Genomic DNA, 13,526 nt, shown 5'->3' with positions numbered 1-13,526 from the left:
GTGCTGGTTGTCTGATACTTGCCTGTATGTGTGACATAGGCCATGTACGCGTGTGTGTGCGCAGGGACATCATGGTCATGCATGTGAGACCAGTAATGTGTGAAGCACACGGTTGGTGTATGTGTTTAAATGCTACATGGGGAGCCCTATGCGGAATGGACACATGAGAGCATGCCAGTCTCTGTTCCTGGACATGGGTGGGGGTGAGGGATGGGTGATGATGCCATGTACATGTATGGTGTCCATGTCTGTGTGTCTGACCTGCGTGTCTGTGACTTGTGAATGCCATGGATGCATGACACATGTCTGTGTCAATGTTCAGATTCATTGATGCAGCCTAGCTATCCTTGCATCCACTGTGTCTGGGGTGTACGAGTCCAGATGGATGAAAGTACGGTGAAGTATGTGAATGTGATAGGCATGACTCATGATGCATGTGAGTTCAAAAACAACATTGTATGTTTCAAGAGTCCCTTGGACATGTTTGCTTATGTCCATAGCATGCGCCATGCCTGTTACTGCATGTGTTTTGCCTGCACTGACCCATGTGTTGTGGAGGGACATGATGGAAGTGATCTTTGACAGTGCCACTCATCTGCTATTGCTTCCTGTCTAGGGGAGCATTGTACAGTACCCTGATGCTTGTGTTCTATGTCTCCCTCTACACAGCGCAAAGTGAAGAAGAGGGCGGAGATGGCGCTGTGGAGCAAAGCGGCGGGGATGCCCCCACGGCTGCAGCTGAAGTGGTGGGTGAGCCCCCACAGTGGCTTGCAACGGCGGAAGACGGTGTGGAGCCATCCAGGTTGGTGGTTTCCACAGAGGAGGAGGAGGCCGCTACTGAGCCGCACATGGGGCCTGGTGGGGGCATCCCTGCTGGTGCAAGTGGTGCAGTCCAGGGGCTGGGGCAGGAGGCAGCACAGGTCGCCGTGGAGGTGCCTGTGCATGTCACTGTCCCTGACACTGTGACTGCACCACCATGCACCAGCAGGGATGCCCCATCCCAGGCCCGTCCGCAGGTAGGGGGGATGTCCATGTCATCTGACTCCCCTCCACCTGCGGACGAGGGGACCCCTGGCCGTATGGAGAAGGTCCTGATTGGTGTCGCGTTGCGCACGGGTGTCATTCGTGATGAGGTGCGTGCTTCCCGGGGGGAGCACGCACATCATCACGAAGAGCACCGTGCCAACGTGGCCCAGTCGGTAGCGGTCGTGGTCGGGGGTCTCGTACATGTGTGGGGCACTTTGGTGACCCTCTCCTCCTCTGTGGAGGCTATGCGCCAGTCGTTCTCCATGCCGTCTTCCGGCCCAGATGCCACCAGGGCCCCCTGTGGACCTGCCCCGACCAATGCAGCCAACTCGGTGGGGATCCCATCCCTGCCACAGTCGGGAGTCGGAGGTCCAGCAGGGGTGGACACACCAGCAACTGGACCCCAGCAGATGGAGGATGTGACGGCATCATCGGACGGGCAGGGCACGTGCACGACGGCGTCGGTGGATTCCATCAGCCTGGATGCCGTCATGCTGGCACAGGCAGTTGCGTCGGAGGCAGCGGCAGGCTCGACGTGGGAGGCATCATGGCTCGGGGCCATCAACATCAGGGGTGCAGGCATCGGCCGGAGGGCAGGAGAACCCTGGAATGGGAGTGGCTTCCGTGTGGGAGCGGTTGGGCCAGCAGATAGGTGCGGAGCGGCAGCGGGCAGAGGAGGAATGGCTCACAATCGTCAGGGTGGAGAACTCCATGCGGAGGGCGCTGAGGCGGGCTGAGTGCCTCGAGGGTCTTCGCAGGGAGTTGGAGCTGGACACTGCATTATCCCTGCATTATCCCTGCGAGACCTCGGGGCCAGGGAACATGCCCGCCTCCAAGCCATTGAACAGGAGTTCGATGATGCCCTGGCCCATGACAACATCCAGTGAGCCGTTGGACTAGCCCGCTGCCCTTGTAAAAAGTTATGTAGTTAGTGTTAGGTTTCCTTTGCTTTTTTCTTGATTTTGGACCTTTTGTTCAATGGACCACAAAATACTTTTTTTATTAGGTAGTATTTTTAGATAGGTTTCATTTCTTCAGTTGGGATCATGGACCCTGGATTGTTTATCTGTATATAATTGACTGTTTGATTATTTTTTTTTTTGGATTTACCCATGGAGCAATGGTTTTCGGTTTTGTTTTTCCCTTGGATGTACTTTTTTGAACTGTGACTTTGGACACCTTTCCTTTGGATTATGATTTGTGGTTTTTCATTATTTTACGGACATGCTGCTTTTTGTTTTTAATTCCCATTGTCGTTTGTTTATTTTTAATCCTATTTCTGTTGCTTTTAATACATTTTTTTCATCAAACTTCAATGTGTAGTATCATATCATTGGTTTCATGTATATCATGATATGGGTTTTGACATTCACTTACACCCATTGTGTGTATGTGAGGGACATGTGTTCATTTACATACTTGCCATATCATTGGTTTCATGCATATCATGATATGGGTTTTGACATTCACTTACACCCATTGTGTGTATGTGAGGGACATGTGTTCATTTACATACTTGCCATTGGGGTTGTATCATGTAATTGGCAATTCTGAGTGGGTGGATGCAATACTTGGGTGGGTGTTTGGCATGTGGAGGCTGCCCATAAGGGCCAGGGATCTAGATTGTGATGACGTGTTGGCTGGGGGACATGTGTCAGGGCCTGCTGGCAGGTGCCCCACAATGCTGGGGGGTGGGGGTGCAGGGGGACATGAGTGGGACATGAGTGGGGGCCTGCTGGCAGGTGCCTCGCAATGCTGGGGGGTGGGGGTGCAGGGGGACATGAGTGGGACATGAGTGGGGGCCTGCTGGCAGGTGCCTCGCAATGCTGGGGGTGGGGGTGCAGGGGGACATGAGTGGGACATGAGTGGGGGCCTGCTGGCAGGTGCCTCGCAATGCTGGGGGGTGGGGGTGCAGGGGGACATGAGTGGGGGCCTGCTGGCAGGTGCCTCGCAATGCTGGGGGGTGGGGGTGCAGGTGGACATGAGTGGGGGCCTGCTGGCAGGTGCCTCGCAATGCTGGGGGGTGGAAGTGCAGGGGGACATGAGTGGGACATGAGTGGGGGCCTGCTGGCAGGTGCCTCGCAATGCTGGGGGGTGGGGGTGCAGGGGGACATGAGTGGGACATGAGTGGGGGCCTGCTGGCAGGTGCCTCGCAATGCTGGGGGGTGGGGGTGCAGGGGGACATGAATGCGACATGAGTGGGGGCCTGCTGGCAGGTGCCGCGCAATGCTGTAGGGTGGGGGTGCAGGGGGACATGAGTGGGACATGAGTGGGGGCCTGCTGTCAGGTGCCTCGCAATGCTGCGGGGTGGGGGTGCAGGGGGACATGAGTGGGACATGAGTGGGGGCCTGCTGGCAGGTGCCTCGCAATGCTGGGGGTGGGGGTGCAGGGGGACATGAGGGGTATATGAGTGGGGGCCTGCTGGCAGGTGCCTCGCAATGCTGGGGGGTGGGGGTGCAAGGGGACATGACTGGGACATGAGTGGGGGCCTGCTGGCAGGTGCCTCGCAATGCTGGGGGGTGGGGGTGCAGGGGGACATGAGTGGGACATGAGTGGGGGCCTGCTGGCAGGTGCCTCGCAATGCTGGGGGGTGGGGGTGCAGGGGGACATGAGTGGGATATGAGTGGGGGCCTGCTGGCAGGTGCCTCGCAATGCTGGGGGTGGGGGTGCAAGGGGACATGAGTTGGTGTTCAGTAGTGCAAGGAGAAATGTGCCTTTGCTGGAGGGCATGGCCATGTTGGGTGGGCTGCCTTCGGGACATGACCAGGGAGGCAGGGTAATCCCCTGTGGTGTGGGCTGCCTGCAGGGGTCATGGAGGGTGTACAGGGAACATCTGGGAGGACCCACACTGTCAAATCACGTGTGGAACTCCCCGGCACCCCAGTAATACACGTACCCTGCTGAAATCGTGTGTGAAACTTCCCACGCACCCCAGTAATACACGTACCCCGCTCGCACAGGGCCAATAGCGTTTGAAACTTCCCGCGCACCCCAGTAATACACGTACCCAGCTGAAATCGCGTGTGAACCTTCCCGCGCACCCCAGTAATACACGTACCCTGCTGAAAAAGCGTGTGGAACTTCCCACGCACCCCAGTAATACACGTACCCAGCTGAAATCGCGTGTGAACCTTCCCGTGCACCCCAATAATACACGTACCCTGCTGAAATCGCGTGTGGAACTTCCCGCGCACCCCAGTAATACACGTACCCAGCTGAAATCGCGTGTGAAACTTCCCGCGCACCCCAGTAATACACGTACCCAGCTGAAATCGTGTGTGAAACTTCCCGCGCACCCCAGTAATACACGTACCCCGCTCGCACAGGGCCAATCGCATGTGGAACTTTCCGCGCACCCCAGTAATACACGTACCCAGCTGAAATCGCGTGTGAAACTTCCCATACACCCCAGTAATACACGTACCCTGCTGAAATCGCGTGTGAAACTTCCCGCGCACCCCAGTAATACACGTACCCCGCTGGCACAGGGCCAATCGCGTGTGAAACTTCCCGCGCACCCCAGTAATACACCTACCCAGCTGAAATCGCGTGTGAAACTTCCCGCGCACCCCAGTAATACACGTACCCTGCTTGCACAGGGCCAATCGCGTGTGAAACTTCCCGTGCACCCCAGTAATACACGTACCCTGCTGAAATCGCGTGTGAAACTTCCCACGCACCCCAGTAATACACGTACCCCGCTCGCACAGGGCCAAACGCATGTGAAATTTCCCGCACACCCCAGTAATGCACGTACCCAGCTGAAATCGCGTGTGAAACATCCCGCGCACCCCAGTAATGCACGTACCCCGCTCGCACAGGGCCAATCGCGTGTGAAACTTCCCGCAATCCCCAGTGATACGCGTTCCCCGCTTGCCGTGCTGGTACAGGGTTAGCGCAGCCCTTTGCGCTGGATATGGGATTTTGATGGCTTTTCCCTGCGCAAGGGGCGTTCTTGGGGGCGTAACTGGCCCTGCTGCAGGGTCGCTGCACCACTGTGCGCCACGGCTGGTTTTGGTGGCTGGAATCCATGAATACGCTGTGCGCGGAAATGTATTTTAGCGCACGTGGCTGGCGCAGGGATTCGCACGCGCACACTGTGCGCCAGCCGCGTGCGCCACTTGTGCGCTGAATTCTATGAATTACCCCCTCACAGTCTTAGAGAGATCTGTAGTAGGTGGATATATGAGAATGTCCAGGAGCAGAACTAACAGCATAGCGATCTAAGTAATTTGGGGTCACCCGCAGGAGACAAAGGGGAATGAAATAAAACGAAGTATGGAAAATGAGAACAGGAAAATATTGGACAATTTAGTTAAGTGGTGTTTCTGGAATTTTATCCCAGTGCAATGATGTACGTGGCCCAACCTCTTCTCACCACCGTTTCATAAAAATATATAATGAGCCATCCTGACAAATATATAAATCATCAATGGCTTGAAACATTCGAGCTGCCCAGTAACAGATTTCAAAGTATGTGCCAAAGCACTGTCTCCCTTCACCACATCTCTGATGAATACCTCCTTCGCCTCAAGCACTGTCCCAACTACCATAAAAGACTCTTGTGTCCTCCCGTTGCTGACGCTTACGCTTGTTCCAGACACAATCATCAACTATAGCCCATCACTACATCCCTTTTCTGCTAAAAGTACTCGACAGAGCAGCCTATACCCAAATTCAGTTTTTCCTTGAAGCAAAGAACCTCCTGGGGCTCTTACAACTGGGCTTCAGACAAGGCCACAGCACCAAAACTGTCCTATTAGACCAAAAAAAAGAAAGGGACGAATTCAAAGATGCTGGCAAGATTTCTCTGCTACTCCTGCTGGACTTATCTGCAGCCTTTTACCTCGTAGCTCACCAAATCCTGTGCCGATGCCTCACATCAACAGCCCACTTCTCAGATCAGGTCGTTGCCTGGACCACATGCCTCCTATCCAACATATGCTTCAGAGTTTTCTCAGGCATAGCTGTGGCTCCCTTCTCCTGTGGCATCCCTCAAAGCTTGTGTGTCTTTCCCACATTGTACAATATATTTACCAAACCCCTATTCAACACCTTAGATGACCTGGGCATCTCCTATACAAACTGTGTGGATGATACACAAATACTCCTGTACCTCATGGGCAACTACATATTTGACTCCAATGCGCTGCACTCTATCTACCAAACCATCCAGGTTTGGATGGCCACCAACTTGTTATGCCTCAATGAAGAAAAGCCGGAAATCCTGGTGACCGGCTCACAAAACACTGTCAACAAACTTGACCCAAAATATAAATCTTTTAGCACTGAAGGCATCACAATACCATTGCCAAGCTCTGTTAAAAACTTAGCCATTTACCTTGACTCCACTCTGTCCTTAAACAGACAGGTCAATGCCATTGCATCCTCTACTTCCCACTCCACAAAGTTGATCAATGCCTGCAGACCTTTTCTCTCAGTGGACAGCTCCCTCACTATTGCCGGGTCTCTCATAGGGTCCAGGTTAGACTACTGCAACACCTTTTTTGCTAGTTCCTCTGCTCATAATCTTAATAAACTACAGGTCCTTCAGAACAATGCTCTCAGGGCCACCCTGAACATCTCTAGGTGGGAGCATATCTTTGCCACCAGAAGAAAAGCGCACTGGCTGCCTATTAGGAAGCGGATCATCTTCGAAACTCTGGTTATGATGCACACGTGCTTAGCCATTACCCCGCCCCCCTCCTCCCCCAGGTAGCTATCACAGAACCTCCAAAAGGTCAACTCCACTAGATCTACATGTTCAATACATACTAACAGACAGGTCACCCCAAGTTGCAGGCAGAAAAGATCTGGGGGTTCGAGCTTCCCGGTTTTTGCTTTTGAGAACTGGAATGCCCTTCCCCATCACCTCAGATCCGAACAGTCCTACTGGGCATTCCAAAAGCACCTCAATACTTTGCTGTTCGCACATGAGGTTTCTTCCTTTGTCCTTAGACTCAAAAAATCTGTGTACCTTCACTTGCTAATCAATTTTTTTCCTTGTATGATTTTCTGGGATGTATAGCTGTCTTGCACACTTAAGTTACTAGCGCCCTGATGCTAGGGGGTTTTATGTGCTGCTATAAATAAAAGAAATAAAGAAATCCATACAGAAATATGCCAAGCAAAAGAGTAGGCTTGTGCACAGTGTAAAGAACATGTGATGGTACTGAAGAAATGGAAATAAAATTGCCAGTTTCAAAAAGGTTATTGTCTTATAGGAAGACACAGACTTCAGTAGGTATCTTGAGCTGTTAGCTCTTTCAGATGCAAAAGCCCACATCAATTCTCATTACCCAAACATTAAAGACAGAGGGGCTCATTACGGGGTTAGCCAGTAACCTGCCGTAAATTCTGGCTTGTTACTGGCAAACCCGTTTTACCGTCACCAGTGCCCGATATATTACAGGTGCCAGCACCGGCGGTAAGTTCCCATTCCGTGGAGTCCAATAGGACTCCACTGAATCGCATTGCGGCAATCAACAGCCTCTGTAATATCACGGGAAATCAGGCACCTACCAGCAAACTCAGTGTGCGGGTCTGGTAAAAATGCCAGAGCCGGTTCTACCAGCATTTTTTACATCATTTTTTACCGGACCAGCACACGTGTAATGAGCCCCAGAGTCGTGCTCCCATTCACCACTGATGAAGAGGTATCTATTTAACTGTTCAAGGACATGTTAAAAATATCACTTTTAACTTCATAAGCTCCTCTGCTATGGGCGTGAAGCCCAGCTATTCAGTAAAATGCTACCGTTTCTGTAAGGGTAACATGATAAACAATGGAGGTAAGGTGGGATGTCAGACACTGTCTTATTAAACCTGTAATCTGCTGAGTACAGCAGGGCCTATTTCTCACACAATATTAAGCATCGGAGGATAGGCTTCCCCTTTCCACACATTGCTACAGTAGAAGTAGAGTTTTACTGGGCCGGTGTGGCAGTACACATTGATGTCATTTATTTCTGGAGCGTCTGGTTTTCTGATAGCTAAAGCCAGTAAGATAGCCCAGTGGGTTGAGCGCTGGCTACTGCAATGTGTGTGTGATCTGCAGGTTGCAGGGTCGACTCCCAGCAATGTCAACTTACAATTTCATCCTGCTGAGGTTGAATAATGAGTACCAACACAAGTTGAGTTATATCGTATGTATATTTGCTCTATATGAAGTGCTTAAGCATAAGTGTTATGTAATAACACATCATTATGTTTGACCTTAGACGTCTGCTTGCATTCGCAGTGATTTGGTAATATGAGCCTATACACACTGATATTAACGATACGTATGGTGATCCATGCTTGTGTGAAATGTATATCACTTTACGGTGATATTGTGACCATATTTTTCGAGGCGGGCGTGGGCATAATGAAATAGAGCGATGATGTACGCATTCTCTTGAACAGTGGACAAAAACCTGTTTCCACAATGAAGCATGTGCACAGCTAAACGTGTATACAGCATTTCCATGAACATTATCAGGGCAACATGTACATTGGAAAAGTGTGCAGCAATAATTATCTCCTTCTGGAGAGCAGCAGTGAAGAGAAATAATGTCTTCATGCCTGGGGTTCTTATAACCGAGCACGTAATCTTGTTGGTTGTGGAGTGGTCATGACCCTCTGTGTTGTTAAGATTAGATATACTTGGAAACATTTATTTCAATTATTTACACAAGGGCATTTTCTTCTTTGCTGTTTCTGAGTTTAGTAAAGCAGTTCACCCCCAAAAGGAGGACTCAGGTCGTACTATAGAAGCCATCTCCATCTCTGCAGCCTACAGAGAGGCTGCTTCGTGTTCACTGATTCACTATTCGCTAAGAGCCTTTTTTGTATTTTAAATTCCATCCTGTACACACAGTGCAACTAGCCTAGATCATGGATGCAGGGTGGGATTGGGGTACACAAAAGTGGACAAAGACAACCCTGTCAAATAAAAATACAGAGTACATGTGTATGTATATATATATCACTGAAAAACTTAGTTAAAGGGACATTATGGTTAAGTTGCACTGATAAAAACCTATGAAATTCAATGAAAAAACTTTGTTAAAGTGACATTATCGTTACAAATAAAACTGGAAACCTCAGAAATTCGCCAGTTAGGGTAGGCTAAGCAACAATACCTCATGTCACTGCTGTGCACTGCTAAGACCAACACCCAGGACATCAAAGATGACATCACAGATGTCATTGATGACATCACTGATGACATCACATATCTGGGCCACGTGTGTTTGTTCACTGACATGTCTAGGCCAGGTGGTTTTGTACACTGACAGCCAGAATATTAAAATTCAAAAGGTTCTATATATGTAGACGCTAACCTTCATATGTTCTTAAAGTACTTTCCTTAGTTTGGTCACAGCGCATGGTGCACTTAAATGGGGCAATAAGCAGGCCTCAATTGCACAATTCATTTGTATACATGAAGATAAACTTTAATGTTATTAACATTTTTCTGATGATGCTGTTTCTTTCTTCCTTACTTCAGTTTCACTGTCTGTGCCTCTGATTTGTATCCATTGTGGGTCTTCATATGTATTGTTTGTACTAGCACACGTGTGTAGTTTGTCTTGTTAGCTAGTTGTTACATGTTTAATATTACTCAAAACTCTGATAAAGTAGCATTCATTTTTTTACTATCCAAAATGACAAGATTATAAATATTGTACTTCTATGGTGAATGCTGCACCCATTGCCCATGTTTATGTATGATTCGGTTCCTGTATTAACAACAATACTCCAATACAATGTTGTTTAGATGAGTACATTCTTTAATAGATTAAGTAGTTCATGATAGATCTCCCGATCACCCCAAACATTTTGTTACAAAAATTATAAACACAACCCCATGTAGGGACTTTTCATCAAAATTAATTTCACATGTGATGTCATCAATGACATTTGTGATGACATCTTTGATGTCCTAGGTGTTAGACTTAGCAGTGCACGGTGGTGGCGCAAGTTATGGTTGCTTAACTTACCATAACTGGCAAATTTCTGCGTTTTTATCAGTTTTACTTGTAACCATAATGTCCCGTTAGCCATCACCACAGTACCCTTTCTGTTTTAAAATTCTGGACCGAGCAGCTTATCTTCAGATTCAACATCACCTGGAATCTAACAGTCTTCTTGGCCTCAGACAATTAGGGTTCAGACCCAGACATGGGACTGAAACATCGTTGATCGACGTTAAGACCCAAATTCAAGCCCTCAAAGACAAAGGCAAACTGTCCCTTTTCTTCCTTCTTGACCTATTGGCTGGGTTTGACCTTGTGAACCAGAAAGTCCTTTGCAACCATTTAACATCTGCAGCGAATTTCTCTGATGAAGCCAATGCTTGGATCAAGTCATTCCTCAATAATAGATCCATGAGGGTCTTTGCATCTTCAGCTTCCGCAGAACCAACACCCATCACATGTGGTGTTCCCCAAGGTTCCTGCGTGTCACCAACACTATACAATGTGTTTAACAAGCTTCTGTTTAATGACCTCAACTATTTGGTTGTCACCTATACTAATTACGCTGATGACACCCAAATACTCATCCCCATCACCGGTGACAATGCCACAGACAGTCAAACACTTAAGAACATTTACCTCATTATACAAGCCTGGATGGCCAAGCCTGGACTCTGTCTTAATGACGATAAGACAGAGCTTCTCCTTCTTGGGTCACCTTCTAAACTGAACAAATTAGATAGTCAATTCACCTCCTTCAATATTGATAGTAACAAAATCAAAATTACCAAAGATGTAAAAACCTTAGGCATATACATAGATTCCGCTCTCTCACTGACAAGACAAACCAATGCCATTGCATCCTCTTCTGCCTTTACCTGCAAACTTATCACTGCCTGCAGACCATTCTTAATGCCGACAAACTGCATCACTATAGCAAGAACCCTAGTCCTATCAAAACGTGACTACTGTAATGCAATCTAGGAACTACTCAATAGAACCTAAATTAGATGCAAGTCATACAAAATAATGCCATGCGGTCAGCTTTGAATATCCTGAGATCACAACATATCTCTGAGAGAGGGGGTAACATGAACTGCTTGCCGTCAAGCAAAGAATCACACACAAAACCTTGTCTCTTACTCACAAGTGTCTCGCCAACCGGGCACCCCAATCCCAATACCTGTCCAACATCCTCAACCGTAATTGACCATGCGTCCGACCAGAAGTGCTCAGTCTCACTGCATTAAGAGCCCCCGGTTCAACTTACAAAAAGCAGAAGGGACTAGCTTCCCTGCCCTTGCAGCGAAAAGCTGGAATGTGCTCCCCATAACACTAGGGTAGGAACCCTCATAGCACCTATTCAGAAAAAATATCAAGCTCTGGCTATATGAGGAAGAACTCAGACAATCCCCATAACACAGCCTTCATTGTACAGTTCTCCATTGGTATTGTAACTATTATATGTATGTACCTACCTGCTCTCTACCCAACTATTGTTTGTTTGCGAAATGTAACTGTGTATATGCAACCTAATTCCTATCAAAATCAAATGTATATATATTAATTTTGTAAAATGTATTCATGTAACTTGTAAGCAAAGCGACCAGATGCCTCAGGGCTTGGAGTGCTCTACAAATAAATGAACTAAACTATCCTAAACGAAATTAAACTTTAACAAAGTTTGTCAGTGAATTGTATAGGTTTTTATTAGTGCAACTTAACCATAATGCCCCTTTAACCAAGTTTTTTCAGTGAATTTCATGGGTTTTTACCAGTGCATGCTATTTTACTACAACTTACTAATATCAGACTTACCCCAATATAGCAAAGTTTTTGTCCAATTTACGAAGTTTCACCTTAAAACTCTGCCATTTCCCAACTTCAAGGATCATTTTTAACACTTCTATATACTTTTGCAACTTTTTCCACTGTTTTTCATCCGTCGACATCTGCAAACGTCTGACATCATCACAGACCTTCTGGATAGTGACACGTGACCATGCACTAGTGCAGCATAATGACGTGTCCGTGAACGAGTCTGCACTTTGTGATTGGGTCCCTGTGTCGAGGAAAGTTCGGAACTGCAATTTCTACTAATCTAGGAACTTTCAGGCTCAAAATGTACCCTGGGACAGCTTCTACACCTAAGCTTACTCATTATCCATTAACAATCTAGTACAAAGCACATACTTGGAAGAATATTAGCAAAACTGCGATTTATCTTAAAAATGGCTTCAGCTATTGCCATCTCTCCTCCCCAAGAGCCACCACCACCACCAGCTGGAGGACCTACACAACAAAAACAGTGCAGTAGTGTAGAGGAGTCCCACCCCCATTTTGCCTATATGTTGGCAACAAGTTATCCATTGAGAAGACCCTTTATGATGTATCCAAGAAGTAATGACAGTCTTCTGAAAGAAGTTCTGGAAGAAGTGTGAAGATGAGCGAAAGGGAAGACTGGTGATGTCACATAAAGAGGAAATGGCAAACCAAGAAGAGATGCCATTGAAGAAGGTGAACAGACATTATAGAATCTGATATCTGATAACAAAGCAAAGGATTGAGTGACCCTTTACGTGCGGAATGAAGATTGCATGTGTAAAGAGCATGGAAGAATTGTACAGATGCAGCAACGCAAGTAGACTAAGTAATCATATGGCTAGCTATACATAGTAAATAGATTGCAGCCAGTGCCGCCACTATAAATGAGTGTATAGAATCTGGATGTTCTACAATGCATTTTAGCAAACTTGGACCCCGAGAATGGAAGGGCTGAAAGTGTGGCGCAGTTGAATAAAGCAGCTGACTGCAAAGGAAGATTCGAGAAGGCTTGTCTGGCCCAGTGTCAAAGGGTGAATCAGCCAAGAAACTGGTTATCTATTCCAGGCGATACAATAAATGTGAGAAGCAAGATGAGCTCCTTTTGAGGTGTAATGGAAAAACAATAAAAGTGCCAGGTTTTATTCAATTAATAGTATTAAATACAACTAAAGAGCTCAATACATGGTCTCCTGTCACATGGGTAAGTTGAAAATAGACTTTGGGATCAGAAGATAAGGCCATGCTCACACTCCCTCTTATTCTAAGGCTCAGTGATCCAATGCAAGGCCGACTTGAAAGACTAATTGACTGGCAGACAGCAGGAGTGATGATGGATGTTAGGCTAATTGGGTGGGGAGGCATGACCAAGCCAACCCTCCAGAACTGGGGTACCAGCTTGCGTGCTGCTAGCAAGTGGAATATTCCAGAAGAGTACAAGCGTGCCAACCAATTGTAGAGGGCCACGTAGCAAAGAGCCCTGTAGTTTGAGAAGCCAATAAAACATTGTATATAAGTATGATGCAGAAGATGACTTGCACTAGGGGTGGGCTTAGCTGACCACCTGACAGTAGAGACCCAATCACTATTACATACCCCATGGAAAGTATGCCTAGATGTTCCCCGTAGACCAACCACAATCGGACGTAAGTTTTCTTATTTTGCCACGTAGTATGACATCACGTATGACACATTTTTGTTACAAAATAATGTTTTTTT

This window comes from Ambystoma mexicanum, chromosome 11, assembly GCF_040938575.1.
Source record: "Ambystoma mexicanum isolate Mex_15411 chromosome 11, UKY_AmexF1_1, whole genome shotgun sequence".
In the NCBI taxonomy this organism is placed as follows: domain Eukaryota; kingdom Metazoa; phylum Chordata; class Amphibia; order Caudata; family Ambystomatidae; genus Ambystoma; species Ambystoma mexicanum.
Note: the sequence above shows the minus strand (reverse complement) of the source record.